We start from the raw sequence: 23240 nt of genomic DNA, 5'->3' as shown, positions 1-23240 counted from the left end.
GGATAAAATATAATTTCAGTTATTCTCCTGAAACACTTGTTCTAGGAATGTTTCTACAACAGCACAACCAAGTTCAAGATGTGCAGATGTGGTTGGGCACCCTGTATAGAAATTATTTTCTTATAAGTTTATACATTTTGTTAGGGGCAAGACATCTGCAGAATTAGGCTAAATAGTTCTGACACTTTAACTGTGAATGAAAAGACACCCATAGATGATGAAAAGTATTCTCAACAGCATGCTGACACCGCTTGATATATCAGTCAGCTCTGATACGCTGATCACAAGGTGCTACTGCTCTGTCTACATGTCTGGTAGGAGTTGACATAATTGTGCTAAAACAGCTAAGTTCATTCCTTCCTATCCATTCCAATTAGTCATGATAGGCAGCAGCTTCTCTTTTCCAAGAACACTGACAAGCAGAGTTACTCAAGGCCTTGTCCTGCCATCGCTCTTATTTAACATCCTTGAGCAACCATTAATTGTGAAAGTAACGCATTTGAAGGAATCATTGGACCTACTCGTCCACATTTCTGGGTTCAGTATCCATTGGAATTATTGAGGTTAAAGACCTGGCTATTATTATAGACACCTCAGTGAAAATCCTCTGCTCCATGGACAGTGGCAGTCAGAAAAGCAAACAAAATATTAAGTTTTATAGCAAATGGGATAGAAAATAACAAAAATATTATAAATATCTGTATAATTAATGGCTTTCCCTGGAACTCTACATTCAGTCCTGGTCACCCCTCATCACAAAGGAACCAGGAGAACTGGAAAGGATCTAAAGATAGGTGATGAACATGTCCAAAGGGGTCAGAGATGAAGCAAGGCCATGCTTTTTGCACTTGCCTCCATGTGCCGGCAGGAGAGCTAGACGGGGAGTGTCCTGCACTCCCTGAAGAGGTGCAGCACTGAGTTTGGTTTTTTTAATTTCTTTTTGCATACCAGAAAGTGCTAGGAAGAATATTCTGCTAGTCTGGGTCAGAATTCTTCCAGGAGCTGCCCCCGGAGCAGTTGAAGCTCTGCATTGCTTCTAATGCAAGGCTGTGGCTAAATGGCACAAGAAAGCCCTAAAAGAGGAATGACAACATTCCTTGATAGATATTTATATTTAAACCACAACATTAGAAATGCTCCCTGGCATGAGCATACAGTAGAGGATATTTTTAATTGTAATCATAAAAGTATATAGACTTAATCTGAGAGCTTTTGCTGAGAAAAGATGTGTTCTGGGCAGCTGCTGTGTGGAAACCTTCACTTGCCATTGTTAGTAAAATTAAATTGCATTACAGCTATTGTAAGATAATGTTTTTACCCCTTAGAACAATATAATTCAGCTGAGGTGCTGCAGCAAGCATTGGATGTGTGGAAAGTTGTCAGTTCAACAGTTTTTAGAAAAGTGCTTTTGGTGTGCGTATATATACAGAAATTGTTATTAAGGGCAACACTGGGTAACAATATCAGGAACTCAGAATTCCCGAGGCCAGAGTAAGTGTCACATAAAAACAGAGAACGCGTGATGTTCATGGATGACTTGTTTGCCCGTATGATTTACACAGGTACACCCTGAAGGCTTTGAATTATATCCACAACCCAAAAGGACACAGAAGGAAAACTAATCCTTTTGGCTCTTCTCTTTTCATCTCAGTTGTCATCTTCCCCTCACACTTCAGAGCATAAACCAACCTCTAACTGACAGAGGTTATACACACTATGAGGAGGTTACCCTACAGCTGCCCACTACAGGGTTTTCTTGCACCTTCCTCTGAAACATTTAGTTCTGGTTGCTGTTAGAAACAGGATATTGGAAAAAATGGATCAAAGATCTGATCTGGTACGGTAATTCCTTTACTATGTTCCTCTCTCCTCTATTATACTCTGGCCCTATCTCATCTATTCTCATCCATTCCCCTCCAATTCTTTTGCTCTTTTGTCACTCTTCTCAATTTTGTTGCTCTTTAATTTTCTTTCTTATCTGCCCCATCTTTAATGTAAGCAGAGTGCTTATATGTTTGTTCATACTGTTATCACGAGCCTACTGGCCATTCATTTGGCTCAATCAGCCTGTCTAGATGCAGCTTCCTCTGGCCAATGGTGACCAATGGACTAGTTTTCAGAGTGGTGAATGCAAGAAGATGGTTTTTTCTAAAATACGGTAGAGTACTGAACTTGTGCTGGTTCATGGTGGTAGAATAGAAAATGAAGGTAGTAAGATATCAAACATTTCACTTTATTTGTTGGCTAAAAATGGAGCATGAAGCCTTAAGCAAGATGTGCAGAACTTGCACTCCTGTATTTTTCACACCTCTTTCCTTATGTATTGTCACACTAGTCAAGAAAAATAGATACAGTCACACTAACGATCTCTGTATTTTAAAGTCTGGAGCTCATGATTCCTGTATTTGAATGTCTGTAGCAGGGCATTGTCAGCAGAGGGCCCTTGGCCCAAGAGATCACTTTCTCATTGGTTTGAGAGATCCCATGTTTGTTAACTTTCAAGGCCTGGTGCACAGACCAGCCTTACATTTAACTGACACAGTGAGGATGGTGAATATTTTTGTTGAAAGCACTAACAGTTTATCTTTAGTGTATTTACTTGTATTTAGTTACCATTAGGTAACTGCCAATGACATTCCTATATTTTGAGTCACCTACATCTCTAATGATTATCTCCTGTCACTAGTCCACTAACCATTTGGGTATTTGTTATGCCATCAGGTAGAAAATCTTATAGATAACCACTTGAAATTATTTCCTAACAGGATAAATTAGAGACCAAGAAATGAGTTTTGCTAATGATATTCTTTCTGAGGCATAAACTCATTGTGAATGACAATTGGTTGGACTTTGACACTGTTAAGTTAGCAATTGCTTTGCTTTTAATAAAAAAAGGTAGAAATTTGCATCCATGTAAAATTTGTATTTGCAAAGGAAAAATATTCATCTCTTTCAGCTAAAACCTGATGCAGACTCATGACACAGGAAAATATAGGGTCCCATTATGCAAAAGAAATGCCAAAAGTGCACAAAAATTATGCCAAAAGGAAGTTATGCTGCTTTCACATTGTTGTGTCCCAGGGGTCCATAGTCTATGGCTAGTGTGTACTGGCAGGTGGCAAGAGTCCATCTGAGTAGTGCTGCTCAGCTGTGACCAACCACAGGTGACACTCCAGACAAGCGTAATAGTTGGCGTAGAGATAGCCTCCACAGGAGTTTGCATAAGGGGCAAAGATGTTGAGGTGCAAGTGATAATGTCACTGAAACCATTCATTGTGTCAGGTGACTAAAGAGCCACGAAGTAGCCACATCACAGGCTCAGCAGGAAAACATGTATTCATGGCATGCTGGAGAATATGGGGGTTATGTCCAGTTGTTCATGGCACAACACACTACATCATCAAGTGAGAAGACAGTTCATGTGAGGAAGTAGAACTGGTGAACAATCTATTGTTAGGCCACACCACAGCAGCAATGGGAATGTGAGAGGTGAGCCACACACAGTCCCACACATGCAACATGGCACATGGGAGCATGAGCAGTCAACAGAGCTGCAGAAACACAAACTTGCAACACAACCAAATGACGCTCAACAAATCTATTTAGCAGCTTACCTTCAATGCTGTATACACATCATTGCCAGCTGCATGACAAACAGCCTTTACTTATGTTCCTTTTGCTGTATACCATTTTGGGGCGCATATGGCACTTTTGCTTGGCCTCTGGCCACACTACTTTTATTGATGCTGCATTCCCTGGACTGCTGATGCCACACTGTGCTGCAGAAACACCAGAGTGTTCTGGGGCAACGAGTTTTAGCAGAGGAATACATGTAGCAGCCTGACTTCAGCATGAGTTTTATGGGCTTAACTGAGAACACACACACAAATTGTTTTTAGTACAGTGGGCTCTAAACATCGAATCTGGATGGGAACTTCCTTCGCCAGAGAAGAGCTGTCCCCATGTCCTTCTAATAAATATGTGAGTGAAAGATGCTTCAGATGGTAGATGATTAGATTTGGTTGCTAAAAAAAAGAGTCTAGACTTCTGACATCTGAACATTCATTATTCTGAGGTGCAGTCACCCTGCATAAAGACATGGGATAGCTTTTATCTGTGGCAATGTGGAAGTGAAACCATAATAATACAGAACAGTGGAGCCCACAGCTGTACACATATTACCCACAGCACGTAATATTGGCAAGGACACCCAAGGCTCAAGCTGCTAGAAGCAGGGCAAGCCCTGGTGCAGGAGCTGACCCAATGGCAGCGGTGAGGAGAAGCAGTACTGGCTGCCCATCGGCTCTCTTTGGTTTGGTACCAGGACCCCTCCGTCATTACGGGGAGAGGGGGGAAGTGAGCAAGGAAAATTGTGACCTGGCACACAGAGGTTGCAGCTCTACTCATGTTTGGCCCCATGGCCTCTCCTTGAGCAATGCTGCGTCCCCTGTGCACCCAGTTGCAACACCACTCACTCAATTTTTGTCCTGCTACTCCTCCTGTTATGACAGAGGTGCAGTAGGGACAGGCCTGAGTGCCACTGCAACCCCTGTTTGCCAGGCTGCAATGCCACTCACTGACTTTTGGCCCTGCTACTCTCTGGCATGATGGAGAGGTCCGCAAGGCCAAACTTGAGTGGGCAGTGAGGTGGCCATCACTGTTCCCCATTTCTGCTGGGACACCAGGGCTCCTCCCAGAGGCCTGCCCATCCTTGCCCTGCTTCCAGCAGCTCATGGCCCTTCTGCTCTGCCTGAAGGACTTGCTCAATGACAGCCTTCAGACCTGCTACAGGTACAGGGAGCTGAGGTGAGTGCCCATATGGGGAGCCAGCCAGTAGAGGGAAGGTGAGGAGTGGACACAAGGGAGTTCAGTTGAGTGTAGCATGTGAACAATTTCTGGGGTGTAGCTGATACAAAAGCTGGTATGTAGCTACATATTCAACTATGGGGCTGATTCTATGTTTTTTAAATACAAGGATTAACTAACATAAGTATTTTTGAGTACATAGTTTTTCAAAAGGCCTGTCAGCTCATCTTATTCAGTAGCTTAGTTTACACAACATATATCTATCATTTTTTAAAAATGTAAACTCTTAAAGTGTAGCAATTTTTCCCAACAGACTTAAAAAATAACTGAAGTGGAGCTAACTTGCAATGTCTTTGGTTACTAAAAATATTTTTTTTTCTCTATCTCAGTATTTAGTATGCACTTAGTATTTTAACCAGATAGGGGGTTGTCATAAACAGATAAGAAAAGTTAATAGCACAGAATTACTTTATATCTCTTTGACTGTAAAGGGTTAACAAGTTCAGTAAGCCTGGCTGTCACCTGACCAGAGGACCAATCAGAGGACAGGATACTTTCAAATCTTGAGGGAGGGAAGTTTTTGTGCTGTGCTGTTAGTGTTTGGTGGTTGTTCACTCTGGGGGCTCAGAGGAACCAGACGTGCAACCAGGTTTCTCTCCAATCTCTCCGATACAGGCTCTTATAAGTTCAGAATAGTGAGTACTAGGTAGATAAAGCGAGTTAGGCTTATGGTTGTTTTCTTTATTTGCAAATGTGTATTTGGCTGAAAAGATTTTAATTTGTACTTGTATACTTAGGCTGGGAGAGTATTCCCAGTGTCTGTAGCTGAAAGACCCTGTACTTATTCCATTTTTTTTTAAATTTACAAAGATAATTTTTACTGTTTTTCTTTCTTTAATTAAAAGCTTTTCTTGTTTAAGAACCTGATTGTTTTTTTATTCTGGTGAGACCCCAGGGGACTGGGTCTGGATTCACCAGGGAATTGGTGGGGAGAAAGGAGGGAAGAGGGAGAGAGAGGCTGATTTCTCTCTGTGCCAGGATTACTTTCTCTCAGAAAGAGTCTCGGAGGGGGAAAGAGAAGGAGGGAGGAAGGTGAATTGTCCTCTCTGTTTTGTGATTCAAGGAGTTTGAAACACACAGTGATCTTCCAGGGTAACCCAGGGAGGGGAAGCCTGGGAGAGGCAACGGTGAGGGAAAGGGTTTACTTTCCTTGTGTTAAGATCCAGAGGGTCTGGGTCTTGCAGGATCCCCGGGCAAGGTTTTGTGGGGACCAGAGTGTACCAGGCACTGGAATTCCTGGTTGGTGGCAGCGCTACAGGTTCTAAGCTGGTAATTAAGCTTAGAGGAATTCATGCTGGTACCCCATCTTTTGGACGCTAAGTTTCAGAGTGGGGAATTGTACCATGACGGGTAAAAATTACAATGCCTAAATGAAGCATAATTTCAACTAATTATTCCTCATGAAAACTCATTTCTCACCCTTCAAGGTCATGAAGGGCATTACAACCAGTGACCGAAGAATGATAGTGGAAAAATGCAGATTGATTTCGATTTTCAAAATTGATTAGCAGTTTAAGACTATGGCAGCGATTTGTGTGGTGTTTCCAGTCTAGTAGGAGCTAAAATTGATGAGCGCTTTTTGAAAAGGTATTGCAAATTGCTATGCTAATCAGGGTAAATTAAGTCATGAAATGACTTGATTACGAGACTATTTGCACTTTGAGAGGAATCTTTAAATAAAACTATTTTGGGAAACGTTTCCTGACAGGAGATCTGCTACAACTTATTTATAGTGAGAACAAGGTGATCGTTTTTCTTTCATGCTTTTCCTCTTGTGTTTTTCACGTATCTTCTCAGAAGATAAAGCGATATCCTGTAATATCTGTCCTAATCCACATTGCTCTACCAGTTATTTTTTTGTATTTTTCTCTTCAAGATTTAATTCTATTCATTCTGATCAATAATTCTATACCTTATCAGCCTCCCTGACACTCTTGTAAAATACACTGGTATAATTTGTGAGCTACAGTCTGGAAAGCTGAGTCTACCTCCTCCATTAGAGCAGAGTTCCAGCAGGACAGATATTCTAAAAAAATATTCGTTGAACTCTTTTCTTGTAGCTGGTATTTACAACTGTATAATTCTAAGCCCTGGGCATATTTATACAGTTTAATGGGGGTGAGTCCTGTACTTTTGTTTCATCTGAGGTTGAAGTTTACATGTACACAAAATCTGCATTAAGCCAAAGTTAAATGGATTTTGCACAAGGAACTCCACAGGGATCGATAGAATATCGTCAAATCACCTCCTCACTCTGTAAGGGAGTTTTGCAATAATGCAATCTTGGGCCCACTATTTCCAAGCACTACTTCAGTGGGCCCTCCTCTCCCCCATCTCCAGCTTTCCCTTTCCAAGCCTTTGGTTTGATGCAAAGGCAAGGAGTTTTCCAGGTGAAGGAGGAGGGACTATGTGACCCTTGGGATCAAGTTCTTTTGTGTTTGTTGTTGTGTGCAACCATGTGCCTGCTTGATTGAAGTTTATAGTGTGGTGTGTTTGGGAGGGCTGAGTGCTCAGCCTAGAGGTCTGCTAAGCAAGGCTGTGAACTTCCTAATGAGGCTCTAGCCTGCCATCCTCTGATTCCTAATCACTTTAGAATCCTTTGATAAGGGGGCGGGGCTATCTCAGGGAGAACAGGGATTTAAAAAGCCAGCTCCTAAGCAACCAAAGGAGCTAGTGAATAGGAGCAGCAAACAGGGGAGCTTAGAGAGGGAGTGCAAGAGCAAGATATGCATAACAAACATTGGTTAAATTTAGGCCAATAACAACCCTTCTTTCCCCCCCACCCAAAAAAACCCCAAAGAACAAACAAACAAAAAACCCTACAGGAGCAATGAGAATGTAGGCAGAAAGTTCAGCAACAGAGTGGGTGCTATCCAATTTATTGTACTGAATGCAGCATATATGCCTTGTGGGAAGATGGTGTATATGTGGATTCAGTGCAAGCAACTCATGGCCCACAGAGACCCAGTATGGGCTCTTGAAACCAGAGTGGCTAATTTGGAGGAGCTAAGGAAGACAGAGAGGTATATAGATGAGACTTTCCAGGACACAATAGAGCAGTAACACCCCCAGTCTGACAGCTTCTGTGCTGTTGAGGAGGAGGAAAGTCTAGAGAAAGGAGAACACCAAGCTAAAGCAGAAGAAAATGATCCCTTAGTTGGGACCCTCCTTCCAGATAATGTCATGGCATCCTTTTGCATTGATATACCTCTCTGGACGAGAGGACCTCAGTTATTAGGAGGAGATAGATAATAGTAATTGGGGATTCAATTATTAAAAATAGATAGTTGGGTTTGTGCTGATTGGGAGAACCTTGTGGTGAATTGCCTGCTGGCTGCGAAGATTATGGACCTCTCAAGACATCTAGACAGGCTTTTGTTCAGTACTGAGGAAGAGCTGGTGGTCATGGTATGTGTAGGTACCAATGAAACAGGGAAAGATAGGAGAGAGGTTCTGGAGGCCAAATTTAGGCAGCTATGTAAGAGATCAAAGTCCAGGACCTCCATGGCAGCATTCTCTGAAATGCTTCCAATTCCATGCACAGGACCAGTTAGACAGGCAGAACTGCAGGGTCTCAATGTGGGAATGAGACAATGGTGTTCAGAGGAGAGATTTAGGTTTATTAGGAATCTGGGAACTTTTGGGAAAGGAGGAGCCTATTCAGGAAAGATAGGCTCCATCTAAACCAAAATGGAACCAGATTGCTGGCATGTATAATTAAAAAGGTCGTGGAGGAGGTTTTTAACTCAGGGCTGGGGGAAAACGACAGGGATGGAGAAGCACACAGTTGAGACAGAGACATCCCTTAAGGGAGGATTTATTAAAGGGGGTATTCTATATCCTAGTAAGGAGGAGAGGACAGAAGTACAGGAAGGAACTGAAGAGAAACAGTCAAATGATAAGAAGAGTCACATTCAGTTACACCACTTGAAGGCAGATAACTAAATATTGATAATATTTGTAAGTGCTTGTATACAAATGCAAGAAGTCTTAATACTAAGATGGGTGAACCTGTGTACTTCATATTAAATTAGCACATTGGTATAACAGGCATCACTGAAACTTGGTGTAATGATGATAATCAATGGGACATGATAATACCAGGATACAAAATATATACGAATGACAGAGTAGATTGTGCTGGTGGGGTACTAACACTACATGTAAAAGAAAGCATAAAGTCAACTAAAGTAAAAATCTTTAATGAATATAACTGTACCGTAGAATCTCTATGATATCTTGCATACTTCAATAAGAAGAGTATAGCAGGAGAGATATATTACCAGCCACCAGACCAGGATGGTGACAGTAACTGTGAAATGATCAGTTGATCAGAGAGGCAACAAAAACAGAAAACTTAATAATAACTTAATAACTACTTTCAAGTATCACCATATTAATTGGATACATGTCACCCCAGGACAGGATGCAGAGTTAAAATGGGGGTAGGATAGCTCAGTGGTTTGCGCATTGGCCTGCTAAACCCAAGGTTGTGAGTTTAATCCTTGAAGGGGCCACTTAGGGGTCTCAGGCAAAATCAATACTTGGTCCTGCTAATGAGGGCTGGACTCAATGACCTTTCAAGGTCCCTTTCAGTTCTAGGAGATAGAGTACATCCATTTATTTAGACACCATTAAAGACTGCTTCTTTGGGCAGCTAGTTCTGGAACCCACAAGGGAGAGGTAATTCTTGATTTCATTCTAAGTGTTGCACAGCATCTGGTCCAAGCTGAATGCTCAGTAATAGCAACCCTCATGTACTTAAATTTAACATCATTGTGGGGGAGAAATAGCAAAGAAACCCACCACAGGAGCATTTAACTTCAAAAAGGAGAACTACACAAAATGAAGAGGCTAATTTAAAAGAAATTAAAAGGAGCAGTTAGAAGAGAGAAATGCTGGTAAGCTGCATGGAAACTGTTTACAAACACCACAACAGAGGCTCAAACTAAGTGTATACCCCAAATAAAAAAAATAAAAAAAAGAAGAGGACCAAAAAAATGCCACCATAGCTAAACAACAGCATAAAAGGTAGTTAGAGACAAAAAGAGATTCTTTAACATTTGGAAGTCAAATCCCAGTGAGGAAAATAGAAAGGAACATAAACTCTGGTAAATCTAAAGGAAAAGTATAATGAGGCAGACCAAAAAAAGAATTTGACGAGCAACTAGCAAAAGACACAAGAGCTAACAGCAAAATTGTTTTAAAGTACATCAGAAGCAAGAAGCCTGCCAAACAATCAGTGTGGCCACTAGGTGATCAAGGTGCTAAAGGGGCACTCACAGATGACAAGGCCACTGCAGAGAAGCTAAATGAATTCTTTGCATTGGTCTTCACTGCACAGAATGTGAGAGAGATTCCCACACCTGACCCATTCTTTTTAGGTGACAAATCTGAGGAACTGTCCCAGATTGAGAGGTGAATAGAGGTGGTTTTGGAACAGATAGATAAATTAAAGAGCAATATGTCAGTAGGGCCAGACAGTATTCACCTAAGAGTTGTGAATGAACTAAAACATGAAATTGCAGCTCTACTAACTGTAGTATGTAACCTATCACTTAAATCAGCCTTTGTATCAGATGTAACACCGTTTTTTTTAAAAGACTCCAGAGGCAATCCTTCAATTATAGGCTGGTAACCCTAATTCCAGTACTAGACAAATTGACTGAAACTATAGTAAAAGACAGAATTATCAGACAAATAGATCTACGCAATAGGTTGGGGAAAAGTTAACATGGCTTCTGTAAAGGAAAATCATGCCTCACCTATCTATTAGAATTCTTTGAGGGGGGGTCAAGAAGCATGTGGACATCTGAAAGGCCAGTGACCATAGTCCCGCCAAAGCTCCTGTTGGTGATCTGGACAACACTGCATCATACCTCCCAACATTCCATGTGGCCAAAGCAGGACGCAACAGAGTCACTCACTGAGAATAGAGCAGTTTCCAAGTGTGCTGGCTGCCATGCTCAGTGCCGAGGGAACAGGGGAGATGCCGGGTGTCACTGCCAACCCCTGTGAAATCATACTGGTCCCAGTGTTTTGCCTGCCAAGTCTGTGTCTTACTCAGCCCCCACCTTCCAGTCTGGGGAAGTATCACATTCCACCCCAAAGTTCTCCCAAGGGGGCTGAGCATGCCCACAAGCAACTGAAGCTGGTCCCCTCCCTAGCTCTTCACTGTGTGTAACATGTGTATAGCTGCAGGCACCACGGCATGTGGGAAATCTTCTATTTCTACTGGGACAGGGTGTTTCAGGGGTCAAAACAGGACAGTCTCATGTACCTAGGACTGTTGGGAGAGCTGCTGTTTAGCAATAATTAAATCAAATGCTGTTTATTTAAGAAAGAGACTGGAATCAGATGCAACTAAGAAATCATGGAAAGCATTAATTCTCTTCTATTCTAGGCAAGCAGTGTACACAGCCCACTAGAACAGGCTATAAAACCTGCCAACACAGTGGGGCTTCCCATAGACTTCAGGTTTTCTTCTACTCCTCTGCAAGGAAAAGCTATGGGGGAATTGCCACTGGTTTTGGAAGGAAGTGCTGATGCTGGGCAGGGGGAAGAAAAATGAAACATTTTGGCCAGGGGAAGAGAACTAAAGTACCATGGTCTCTCTCTGTCCCCCTTTCTCTTCCTGTATGTCCAGCTACATCTCTGCAAATTCATTTCAGTCAATGTCGATGTGTGCACATCTGCACTCCACTGGCTTCTGTTTTGTGGATCTTGCCAGGTATGTAACAGTCTTCATTACAAAAGCGAAATGTTGGTAGTGAGAACCTCACATATTCCATAGCTGCAGTTTTTTGCTGTCTCTCTTCTCTCTCTCTCCTCCCTTTTTCATGACAGCCTGCCCAGAATGGAGACAACCTCATTGTTATTTTTAAAAATCTGCATCCATTTCCAGTAAGGAACAGCCTTATACACAGAAATCTCTCTCAACTTTTACTCCTGAAACTTTAATGGTTCTTACCCCCAAAATTCTACTGGGTTGGCTTGTTACCTTCAATATATATTTATTTATACATTACCACTCTTGTTTCTTTTCAGCCCTCACTCCTCCCTGGAGGAGTCTGCCAGCATAAAAAACCTGTAATGTCTTCCTAGGAATATTATAGTTCATGAAGGTAAGAATATGTAGAAAATGATAATGTTTATGCATAGTTATCTCTCACACATCGTATGGGAGAGATTTCAGGCTGGATATTTTGCTTTTACTCATGTTGATTTCTGTTAGGAAATCTCTTTCCAATTAATTCCACATAAATTATACAACCTCACACATTGTACCAATTGATTTGTGAAATGTGACCATTGGCAGAAACCTATCCACTAATGCAACAGTAACAGCTGGTGCTTCATTTCTTCATAGGGTAAGACGAGGCAGACAGGGACAATCCCACACAGTGTGTATAATGCATTCAGCCACGAACATAACCACATCTAATTACTTTTTTTAGGTGTGAAAGCAGAGCAAAATGTTTTAATATTAAATTTCATACTTTTTCACTGAAAAAGTAATTTATTATCAGGAAGACATTCCCCTTGCCACTTCCCCTATATGAAATGTATTACAGGCTTTTGTTTGGTTGGTTTGTGTTTTGGCTTCCTCTAAAGCCAGATATTGGTCTCTGTTTGAAGTACAGTAACAAATGTCAGAACTGATTTATGCCTTCCCTCCAAAAGAAAAAAAGAAGGAACCCTGGCATCTTTTTCTTACCTAATAATGACAATAAACAGTAGCAGATGAAAATAGCACAGTCTAGAAAAACAAAACAAAACAAAAACAAAAACTGGGCCTGATGCAGTTAAACATTATTCATGCTAGTCCTTGCTCATGCTGGCAGTTTCATTGACTTGAACAGGACTACTCACATGAGTAACAAATATTCAAGGGTTGGATGGCTAGATCCTCACTCCTCAGACATTTCCTTTGTACAGGTGGGTTGTAACATTAGAGCCCTAAAATGTACATTGTAAAAGTGAAAATTCAGTGTAAACTTGGAGGCTAAGTTTTTCAAAAATAGGAGTCTAATGTTGGCTCCTGAATCCACATTTAGTGCTCAGCACTTTTGAAAAGCAGATTGCTTATTTAGGTGCCGAAATATGCAGTTAGTAGCCTATTTTTGAAAATCTTGGCCACAATTGTTATTTTGCACTGTACAGCTGAAACAGTCTTACTGTCCTCTTTTTATAGTGTAAAACCAAAAATGGCACTACTATAAATATATAGTAAAACATACCGCATAACTCCTTCAAACAATTCACATTCCATGCAAAAGGGGCAATCCAGGGTTAGAAACATGAGAGCATTGTAATAAATTAGAGAGTTCAAATATTTGAACCTAAATTCCTTTATTTGTATTAACTCCACAAGTTTACATATAGGTCTCTGTTATTCTTACATGATGAACTAGGGCATACATATTCACAGCATTAAAAACCTCTATCCTGAAACTGCAAGTTCTGCAAAAGCAGTGCTAATGCTAATATTTTCTGAACCTACTTTGAGACGAGTGGGACAGCCACACAATTTTCCACAAAGTATAAACAAGAATGACAAAGCCTTTGACAAACTTGCTGTCACTATCTGCCAAGTCCTCACTTTCAAGGCTGCATGAATCTTCTAACAAAAAAAAAAAATCACAGATGATATTGTCAGATGCAAATCTCACATGGTGCTTTTCCTTGCAAAGCTAAATTGATTGATCTTTCATCTGATATGGGGATACAAATCTCCAGGCTCGAACTGATAGCACCTTATGGGCTTTTTTGGCTCCTGATCCCAGTGGGATAACATCTTCAGATTCATTCTGATACTTTGGCACTTGGAGTACATTGGGGTTGTAGAGTTCAAATCCATTTGGCTTTACTATGTATAATGTTGTTTAAAAAAACCCTGCTTTTGATTCTGATGCGATCTCATTACTGTCTTATCTTTCAAACATTGAACAGTACCAAGTGTCCCCTACTTAGAGACATAATGAAAATAGCAGTTTAAATTTTGGTTGCTCTTTCTTTGTTAACTGTAATAGGCTCTAATTAATTAAATCCATCCCTGTACATCTGCTTTCCTTTATATTTGGTACAGAAAACTGATAATTTACTAGGCTGAACAGAAGAAAAATCTTTTTTGCACAGGTCATTCATTAGGGATTTACTGTTTTCCTGGCATAAAGAATGTTCCTGTAGCGTTTGTGTAACATCGAACTTCAGACATTGTGGGCTTGAATATCGATCACCTTACACTTTGTGTAAACTCTTATGCTGGTGCATGGCATCACCAGAGCTACTAGACTACTCAAAAAGGGTGGAAGAGAAAGATGTGTATCCGCACCTTGCCTTCTGTACGGTGGTGTTGGCTTAGCACTGGAGTTAGCATATTCTGTATCTCCAAAAGGAAGGTGTAAGAACATATCCTCGCTGTGCTTAGCAAGGGCCTGAGTCAACACCCATTATGGTCAATGGGAAGACTCATGTTAATTTTGCCTGTATTTGGATCAGGCCACAAGTGCTGAAAAGACATACTGCCTGCACTTTTCATCCGCAAGCAGGATGTCTCCTGGAGCGGCTAGTGGTGTGGTGCCTTCTCACACCTTTCCTTAACCAGTTCTAGCTTTAAATGCTACAATTCAGCTCAGTATGTTTAAAATACTATGGCAGATGCCCTGTGTACTTTGCATCCTGTTAAATTCAGCTGAAGCTGTACAAATCAGATTGGACCTTGCCATGTGCAAATATGCTCAAGGAACAAATAATTGCATCACCATCTCACATAGATTTGCTGAAGCACTGGTCACTTTACATGCCCCAACATTTTACCCTCATCCTAACCAAATTAAAAACAAACAGTAAAGGCATCCAGTGCTACTCAGTCTCTGTTACTAAGAAGGCTCCTCAAGAAATCTTGAATGCTCAGTCAATGGTGCACCCTCACGCATAGGCTATGTGGGGAGTGCACATTACAGCTACCAGCAGGAGAACATGCTCCCAAGTGACAAGAGAGTGAGTAGGGATGGGACGCAGGATTACTCAAAGCCTCCTATAAAATCTGCTAAGCTGTTTCAGTTGGCACAATTAGGCTTCCATAACAAGGAAGAACAGAGAGGAATTTAGTGGAGCATAAGGCTGGAAGAAACAGCTGCCCCCAATCATCATTTCCTATAAGATGGAGGAGGGGAATCTCTGCACGATTCTGTATCCCTCCTTATCACTGTAAAACACTTGTTTCAACAGATTCTCTTACCTGGTTTTGAGCCGAGTATCTTCAAGTGCCTGAGAAACAATATGTTTTTCTTCCTCTGTCTCTGCACCCTTCTCTTGGTACTGCTAAAGCAACCCTTCTAGAGATGACTTAACTCCGGGACTCAGAAAGGCCTTCTAAAGAGCATTCCTCCCTCCCTTTACTTTTATAATGGACCAGATTACACCTAGCGTCAGGCATTTTCAGTACTATTTCCAAAGGGAAGATACTTCTACTCCTTCCCCTTGTTTCAGTTACACAAAAAGAAAACTGTTTTTAATACCAATATATCTAAGAATCTCTCTCTCTCTCTCTCTCTCTCTCTCTCTCACACACACACACACACACACACACACACACACACACACACACACACACACACACACACACACACACAAAAAGAACATTATTTAAGTTGCAGAGTCAAGTTCTCAAAAGCGAGGAAATGACAGAATTAAGGTTGCCTGTGCAACTCTTCCCCTGGCCCAGCCAGTTCTACTTATTCCCTCTCCCACTCTCCTTCTTCAGCCATTCCCTGTTCTTCCCAACAATTTGTCCCCAGTGTCCTTGCCCAGCCAGTCCCATTTGCCTCCCTCCCAGCTCCTCATCTGATCCATTTTTCTCCCCTCACCCCAAAATCCTAGTCTCTAGTTGCCCCTCCTTCTGCCCCTATTCCCTTTCCCCACTGGCTGTCAGTCACAGTCTCCCTGCCTGGACTCCTCATCCAATCTCAGTGTCTCCCCATGACCTAATCCCATCTTCTTGTCCTAGTCTCTTTACCCAGCCAGTTCCAGGTTTATCCCCTGCACACCACTCCTCATCAGATCTGTTCCACTCACCAACCTCCCACCCCAATTCCTGAATTCAGGGTCTTACAAGAGAAGTGTTGGGCAACCTAATAATAGGCACCCAGCCCCATGGATTAATATCATCCAGCTTGCGAGCAGTTCAGGCCAAGGGCTTTGTCTTTATCCTTGTCTGTAAGGCACCAGAAAGGTATCTGAAAGGCGGTTTATTTGCCAAGCAGTTCTGCCTCCTATCTTGGCTATGGTAATAAGAAAGTGTTTTTATTTAAGAAAAAAGTTGAAAAAGGAGGCCCTGATCCTTCTTCCATTGAAGTCAACAGCAAAACTTCCATTGATTTCAGTGGGACAGGATCAGGCTCCTAGTGAACAGCTTTCTATGTCTCCCACAACTCTTTGCATCACATGATTCCCGGCCCAAGGAGTTTCTCATGGATGAGGGAAGGGAAAGTTTGTAGGAGCTCCTTGTTAAAACACTGGCAGTAAATCTGTGCTCTGTCAGGCAGAGTCAGGCAGCTGTGGCTTCTCTGTCGAGTTCCAGCAGAAAAGGCTTATCCCTGGAAACTCCTCCAGTCATTTTGATGGGTTGTCTTGGGTCCTGCTTGGTCCAAAGAACCCGCTTGTGCAAATGGGCCTGACTAGGAAATTTTCCAGTGAAATAGAGTTTTGTCAGAAAATGCCAGTTTGTCAAACCTGAAATTTCTTGCAGTGAGTTGAATTTGATAACTCCCACCGCATCACAGGAAGCGACCATGCTGCAACCCTGCCAGAGATCCAATGAAAGCCTGTTCGCCTAATGGGCTGCTGGGGAGCCTCACCAAGAGTATCGTCCCGTGCCAGGGCCTGGGCTTGCAGGATCTGTGCCTCTGGGGCAGCTCCACCATGTAGACTGCCACCGGGCTAGAGACCCAGAGCTTTCAAGCTCTCAGGCCAGCTGGCTCCCAGCAGGCAGCCCTGAGTGGCACAGACTGAAGCTGACAATCTTGAAAGGTCATAGCAGCTGTGAAACTGACAAGAATGTCAATTTCAGGCAACACTTGCTCCTCTAGAGAGTGTTTTTGTTTAGGAAAAAAATATTGAAGTCAATAGCAAAACTTTCATTGGTTTCAGTGGGACAGGATCAGGCTCATACTGAACAGCTTTCTATGTCTCTCACTCCTTAAATCAAAGACCATGTGTTGGTGTTTCCAAAATGAAGTTTTTTGAGGTTTTCTGGTTTGTGAAAAATTTCAAAGTATCAAAAATTCTTGCAAAACCAGAAATCCGATATTTCAGGCAGCTTTAGTCCTCCATGCCCCCGTCCCTTTTCAGGTCTCAGAGTGTGCTGTATTTCTATAGTACTATTTACTGAATTGAAAAAGATAAGCATGAAGTTGTTATATAAATATCAAGTCATTGTGCTGTAAATCTGAATGATGGGAGTTAATATCACAGGCATATTTTTTATTGTGAAATCATTGTTAAAAATCACAGCTGCTTCTAACTGTGCAAGATGCTGGATTTGATGGACCATTGATTGAGCTCATATGGCACCTCTTATGCTATTACTAAAAATATTTGTATGCTAATATTTTACACAGAGGAGTGGGGGTGACTGTGCATTGTGCACACAAATGTGTGAGCTTCATTCTAGGTGACTGTTATGTTAAAACCAAAGGGTATTAACTAGCTCTTAGTGAGAAAACAAAAAACTCAGTGTCACCAGGGAGAAACTGAGGACCCTATAAGTTGTTGTTGCCCAGTGTCATTTTTTGTCCAACTGGAAAAAATGAGCAAATGACAGTTTTCACTCTGCTATACTCAGTCTAAGATGAATCTCCCTCCTCACCACATAACTGTAAAGTGACCTAGTCTGGGTTCATAATCCAGATGGAAGATTACTGATTCCACAGATCTTAAATGAGAGAGACAAGGAATGCAGCTTACTTGTTTAAATTACTGTACTCAAAAATCCAAATTGTGTGCCACGTGTATCTCCTTAAGTCATGTGAGCAGTTTCTCTCTTACTAAGACAGGCCAAATGCCTTTAATAACAGTAGAGCTGAAAAGAAAGGATCTGTTGTAAATAGTGTTTTGATTTAGTCTGACCCTTACTTAGTGGAATCAAAACTTAGGACAAAATAACTGAAGATGTGATTGTCTTTTGAGTGTCACTGATTTGAACAGACTTCACAAAGCGGTGGTTCTTGTAGTTCTATGATCTGGAGCCATTTACTCTGATATACTTTCAATTCATATTCTAAAAAAAAGATAAAAAATTGACAGTGTTGGGGTGAGATGCAGATGTCCTGAGTTTGTGTGAGAATTGCTGTGGGGCACTGCTGACAATGGGTATGTACAGCTATAGCTCTATATGTGTTTATATGAGAAACTCTTAACCCCAACAAACTAGCACTGAATATCCCCAAACTTTGTGTAAGATCAGATCCAAATTAGAACTTTGCCTCATCTCTAATAGTTAACATACAACAACACACATTATTCACAATTGAGATGTAAGGGCCTTTACTCAGAAGAATATATGTGTCTGGGTAGGATAGTCACTTGTTAGGAAAAAGTAAGCCTCATGCCCCCAGGAGCTCAGGTCTCTGCAGCATAGGCCATAAACTGAATTATTGGGTGCATGAGGAAATCACAAGTGTAGTTTATCTGATTTATGCTTGTGGTACACAGATTTTCTAACTTAAATAGACAATCGTTATAGCCATTCTCCTTATCTGCAAGCAGCAATGTTCCAAAAATTGAACACATTATAGAACTGAGGTGCTACTGGCAATTTAAATGAATGGGATAAGTCCCCTCACTGTTCCCTCGAGCAGATCTCAGTTTTATTCTGATAGAGTCCCAAACCATACACAATGGAATCAAATCTCAGGAAAACATATGATTGTCCTTATTTTTGTCTTTTAGTTTGCTTTTATTACAAATCACCTCAAGGGATGTCAAACTAATAAGGTGGCAGTCCTACGAAGGAGAGGAGCACTGGGCTCCTGCATTAGACATGTACAACAGCAGGATATTCAACTTGAAAAATGTGCCCAAAAGGATTCCAGGGAGTTCTGTAATGAGAGTGAGGCAGTAATTCAAATCTGTGGCACTGTCTGGAGCTGCTTTAAAAGTGTAATACAACGGTGCTTTCCAATAAACAAAGCAGAGCATGAATGCTTGTCTGCACTGCATGCTGTTCTCATACAGAAATCAGTTTTCCATTTTTTATTTTTAAATATAACATTGGACCTCTTTGCAAATTCTAAGGTAACCACTGCGGTTTGCTGGCATGAACAGCTGATTCTGTAAATGACTTCAGAAACTGCAGATAATGGCTATAAGAAATTCAATCAATAAATAAGTTCTCCCTTCATTGCTGAGAGATGTCACTCCAAATGACTGTTTAATTCTCTAAAGGTGGCTAACTGTATTCTGTCTTTTTGGGGAGAAGGGGAATTTGAATCTGAAAGCCATGAGCAGTAGAGAAGCAGCCAGTATAACTGTTTCCCTGGAGATCTATCATAGGGTTTGCAGATAACCATAGATGCAAGGCACTGTCTGCAAGCCTATAATCTGTAGAGAGAGACTGAAGAGGAGCAAGAAAAGCATTTGAGCTCCAGGACGGGGTGGGTAGAAATATCTGCTCCACTTGTGATTTCTGACTCACATCTGCTTAGTTAACTGTCAAAAACAAGTTTTTAATATTGTCACTTCTGCAGAGCCAATATAACTGTCAAAGAAATCTGTATTCCTCAGGCATTGTCAATATCGTCACATACATTTCCAAACTCTTGGATTCCAGAATTGCTATTATTTTCCTTTACATGTGTACATGTGTGTTTATTTTCTTACTTGTAAAAGGTGTCAAATGAATAAGTGTGGAGACTGAAGACCTCTTTGATCACTGAACAGGTACAGCCTGGGCAATAACACCTGTCACAGATTTATTCCTCTGCTCAGTGTTCTGGATGGACCACTTCTAATGGTCATTGGCACCATTAAGTCATTGCTTGAGATTGCCAAGGATGTCCATTACTGCCAGGTGTGGAACTTATTATTTCTGTACCATACCACCTGCAGGCCTCAACCAAGATCAGGGACTGACTATTTCAGGTGTTGTGCAGTCATACAGGAGACAGTCTCTGCCCCAAAGAGTTTACAATATAAGTAAACAACATTGATAAAGAGAAGGACAAAAGAAGTATTATCTCTGTTTTGCAGATGGGGATAGCACTGTGTTTTTATGTTGTGAACACTAGGAACTGAGGGTCAGACTCCCATAAACAGAATTGTTTACCAGTGTTTTACATTTGCAAAGAGCATTTTAATCCATTCAGAAAAAAGATGGGAATGGCATTCCTCTGTATCAACTCCCTAAGTTCTATGGTGTTGTATTAAACCATACTGCATGTTTGTCAAGTATGATATGAAAGTGGCTAATGCTGCAGTCAAATATATTTTTCCAAAGTAACAGCAGCTTTCTTATTGCATTTACCAAATATATCTACATGGAATGATATTTTGTAAGACATGAATCAACGCAGCATATGCTACAATGCTTTAACTTTGTTTTCATAATTGAAAGAAGCTGCTTTACAAGCATCTGTTCTAGTCCTAGGGATGTATCTTGCCATAGTTTCTCACTGAAAACTCCATCTAAAGTCACTGAGATTTTTCTGGATAAAAAAAGGCCGGCAGGCTTTGGCTTCTAGTCTTTTAGAGCTGGTTGACTCTTTGAAACCTAATAATGCATCTGATTCTTATTTTAATTTATTTTGAAGTAAGTGAGCTTCACCAGCTTAAAACGGTTTACAGAGCTGTGGTTCAGGGAATGTGCAGAGCCACTATATTGTTGTTTCCTAGGGCAGGTCTCATTTTTTGTTTCTGTATTTTGGAGCGGGGGGGCTTGTTCTCTGGGACAATGAGTGCATATATGCCAGTGTTTCTCAAACTGGGGTTGCTGCTTGTGTAGGGAAAGACCCCGGCGGGCCGGGCTGGACCAGTTTTCCTGTCCACAGGTCTGGCCAATTGCGGCTCCCATTGGCCGTGATTCGCTGCTCCAGGCCAATGAGAGCTGCTGGAAGTGGCGCGGGCTGAGGGACTTACTGGCCGCCGCTTCCAGTAGCCCCCATTGGCCTGCAGTGGCGAACTGCGGCCAGTGGGAACCATGATTGGCTGGACCTGTGGACAGGGCAGGTAAGCAAACTGGCCTGACCTGCCAGGGGCTTTCCCTACACAAGCAGCAACCCCAGTTTGAGAAACACTGATATATGTCCTGTGCTGTAGCTGTGTTCTAAAATGTTTCCCATCCAGCTTCTCCAGTGCTTAATTTGTAATGAAAGAGGTGCCGGGGCTCAAAGCAATTTTTTTTACATTCATAACTGATGCAGCAAGCCCAGAGATGATGGGACTATGAACTGAGAAGCCCAGAGGTGCCTGGACTCACCCCTGGCACAAATAACACACTGAGCTTCTTCTTCGCAGGATATGTAAAGTGAATATATGTTGGAAGTAAAACCTAGAAAACTGTTTCTAATCCAACATATCTTATGCATTTATGATCCATTCATCAGGATTTTTATAAGTATAGTTGCAACACACAGAAGTCACCCCACACTATGAATACCTTTTTGAAAACAGGTGCTTGTCATACTCATAGACTCATAGAGGTTAAGACCAGAAGGGACCACCAGATCATCTAGTCTGGCTTCCTGTAAATCACAGGCCACTAACACCCCCAGCCACCACCAACTAAACCCAACAACTAGAATGAGATGACAGTATTACAACCCTCTCGGGACTAAACTCTTATGTGTCACAGGTGAAGAACTGGAGGGACTGGGGTGCACCAATGCCCAAGGCTCCTGCAATGGGAGAGAGTTGATTAAGTGCCCAGATAATCCTGGCAAGTGGTCCACACCTCATGTTGCAGAGGAAGGCAAAAACCTCAAGGGCCGGGAATTTCTTCCTTATCTCACATATGGCAATCGGTTAACTCTGAGCATGCAAGCAAGAACAAGCCAGCCAAGTACCTGAAGGAGCAACTGAGCTTCATAAGTTTATGGTACAATGAGGTTTTCCACAATGGCATATGGCCCTCCTGAAACTGCTAATAGCAAGTATCTCCAACAGCTGAAGATGGGACACTTGTGGGGGAAGGGATCTGAGTTACTACAGAGAACTCTTACCCAGCTGTCTGGCTGGTGGGTCTCACCCACATGCTTAGGTCTAACTTATCCTCATATTTGAGGTTGGAAAGGAATTTTCCCCCAAGTCAGATTGGCAGAGACTCCCACTTTCCTCTGCAGCATGGGGCACTGTGATAGGATCTCTGGGGTACAGCCTGGAACTGGGGTACTGCTGTGCTCCTTTAACTCTCCAGCCTGGGTCATCTCTCACAATGGTTTGCTAGTGACAAGCATCAAACCTCTCCAAACTCACTTAGTACAACAGCATATGGAGCCCCACACCCAGATAAATTACATATGAATCATACAGAGAAAGGCACTAGCAAATCTCCCCAGCCTTCAGCCTTGTACCCCCAGAATATACTGTCTTGCATTGGTCAGCAGCCTGCTGACCCAGTCTGCCATTACCAGTCATTACCCAGTCTGCCCCTCCCTCGATGTAGAGAGCACACACAAGCCTTTGTAAACTGAGCTGAGATTTCCCAAGCACTTCAAGCAAAACACACTGTTTTAGGTAAAACATAAAACATGGGTCACTTTAGGTAAAACATAAAACAGATGTATTAGCTATAGAAAGATAGATTTTAAGTGATTATAAGTGGTAGGCACAAAAGGTCAGAGATAGTTACCAAAGAATATAAATGGTAAGTCTAAATCTTAAACTTTATTAGAGTAGGCAGTATGTGGATCTAGCAATTTTTCACCACAGGTAGTTTATACTTCTTAATACATAGGCTTTCTCTTTAAGCCTGGGACCAGTGTCCTGAGTTCAAGTCTTTGTCTTCCCAGCATTCTTGTTGCTTCCAGCATAGGTGGGGGAGGAGAAAGGTAAAAGAATGATGCCACTGTCCCCTATTTTATATCCTCAGTCCATGTGCCTGGAAAACACTAACCTAGACATATCCTGGTGGGCTTTGCGAAATCACAGAGTTGAGCAATCCCCCATTGTATGATGCTTGTGCAGCCCTCTTACAGCATTGTAAATCCGTTGCTTATAACTCCTCTGTCGATTAATGGTCACTTAACACCTCCTGGGAGTAGATCACCACCTAACAGTAGAGACTCTCTAATTTACAACATATTTCAGTAACAACCATAAAGCAAAATCTTATAACTTCATACACAGTAGTGATATACATATTTGGACAAAACAAT

At 41.7% G+C, this 23240-nt stretch overlaps 1 protein-coding gene and 1 long non-coding RNA gene across 5 annotated transcripts in view; one reads left to right on the top strand and one right to left on the bottom strand.

Moving 5' to 3' along the window:
* ST6GAL2 (ST6 beta-galactoside alpha-2,6-sialyltransferase 2) overlaps nucleotides 1–23240 on the bottom strand; it is a 276373-nt gene that overhangs the window by 249083 nt on the left and 4050 nt on the right. The window lies entirely within an intron of this gene.
* LOC115654805 lies at nucleotides 13013–21643 on the top strand. Its single transcript, XR_004001268.1, has 3 exons — nucleotides 13013–13023; nucleotides 20185–20188; nucleotides 21557–21643. It is a non-coding gene; the product is annotated as an uncharacterized LOC115654805 (long non-coding RNA).

Source organism: Gopherus evgoodei, chromosome 1 (genome assembly GCF_007399415.2).
Source record: "Gopherus evgoodei ecotype Sinaloan lineage chromosome 1, rGopEvg1_v1.p, whole genome shotgun sequence".
Lineage (NCBI taxonomy): Eukaryota > Metazoa > Chordata > Testudines > Testudinidae > Gopherus > Gopherus evgoodei.
The sequence above is the reverse complement of the archived record's forward strand: the minus strand, read 5'-3'. Positions and strand labels throughout refer to the sequence as shown.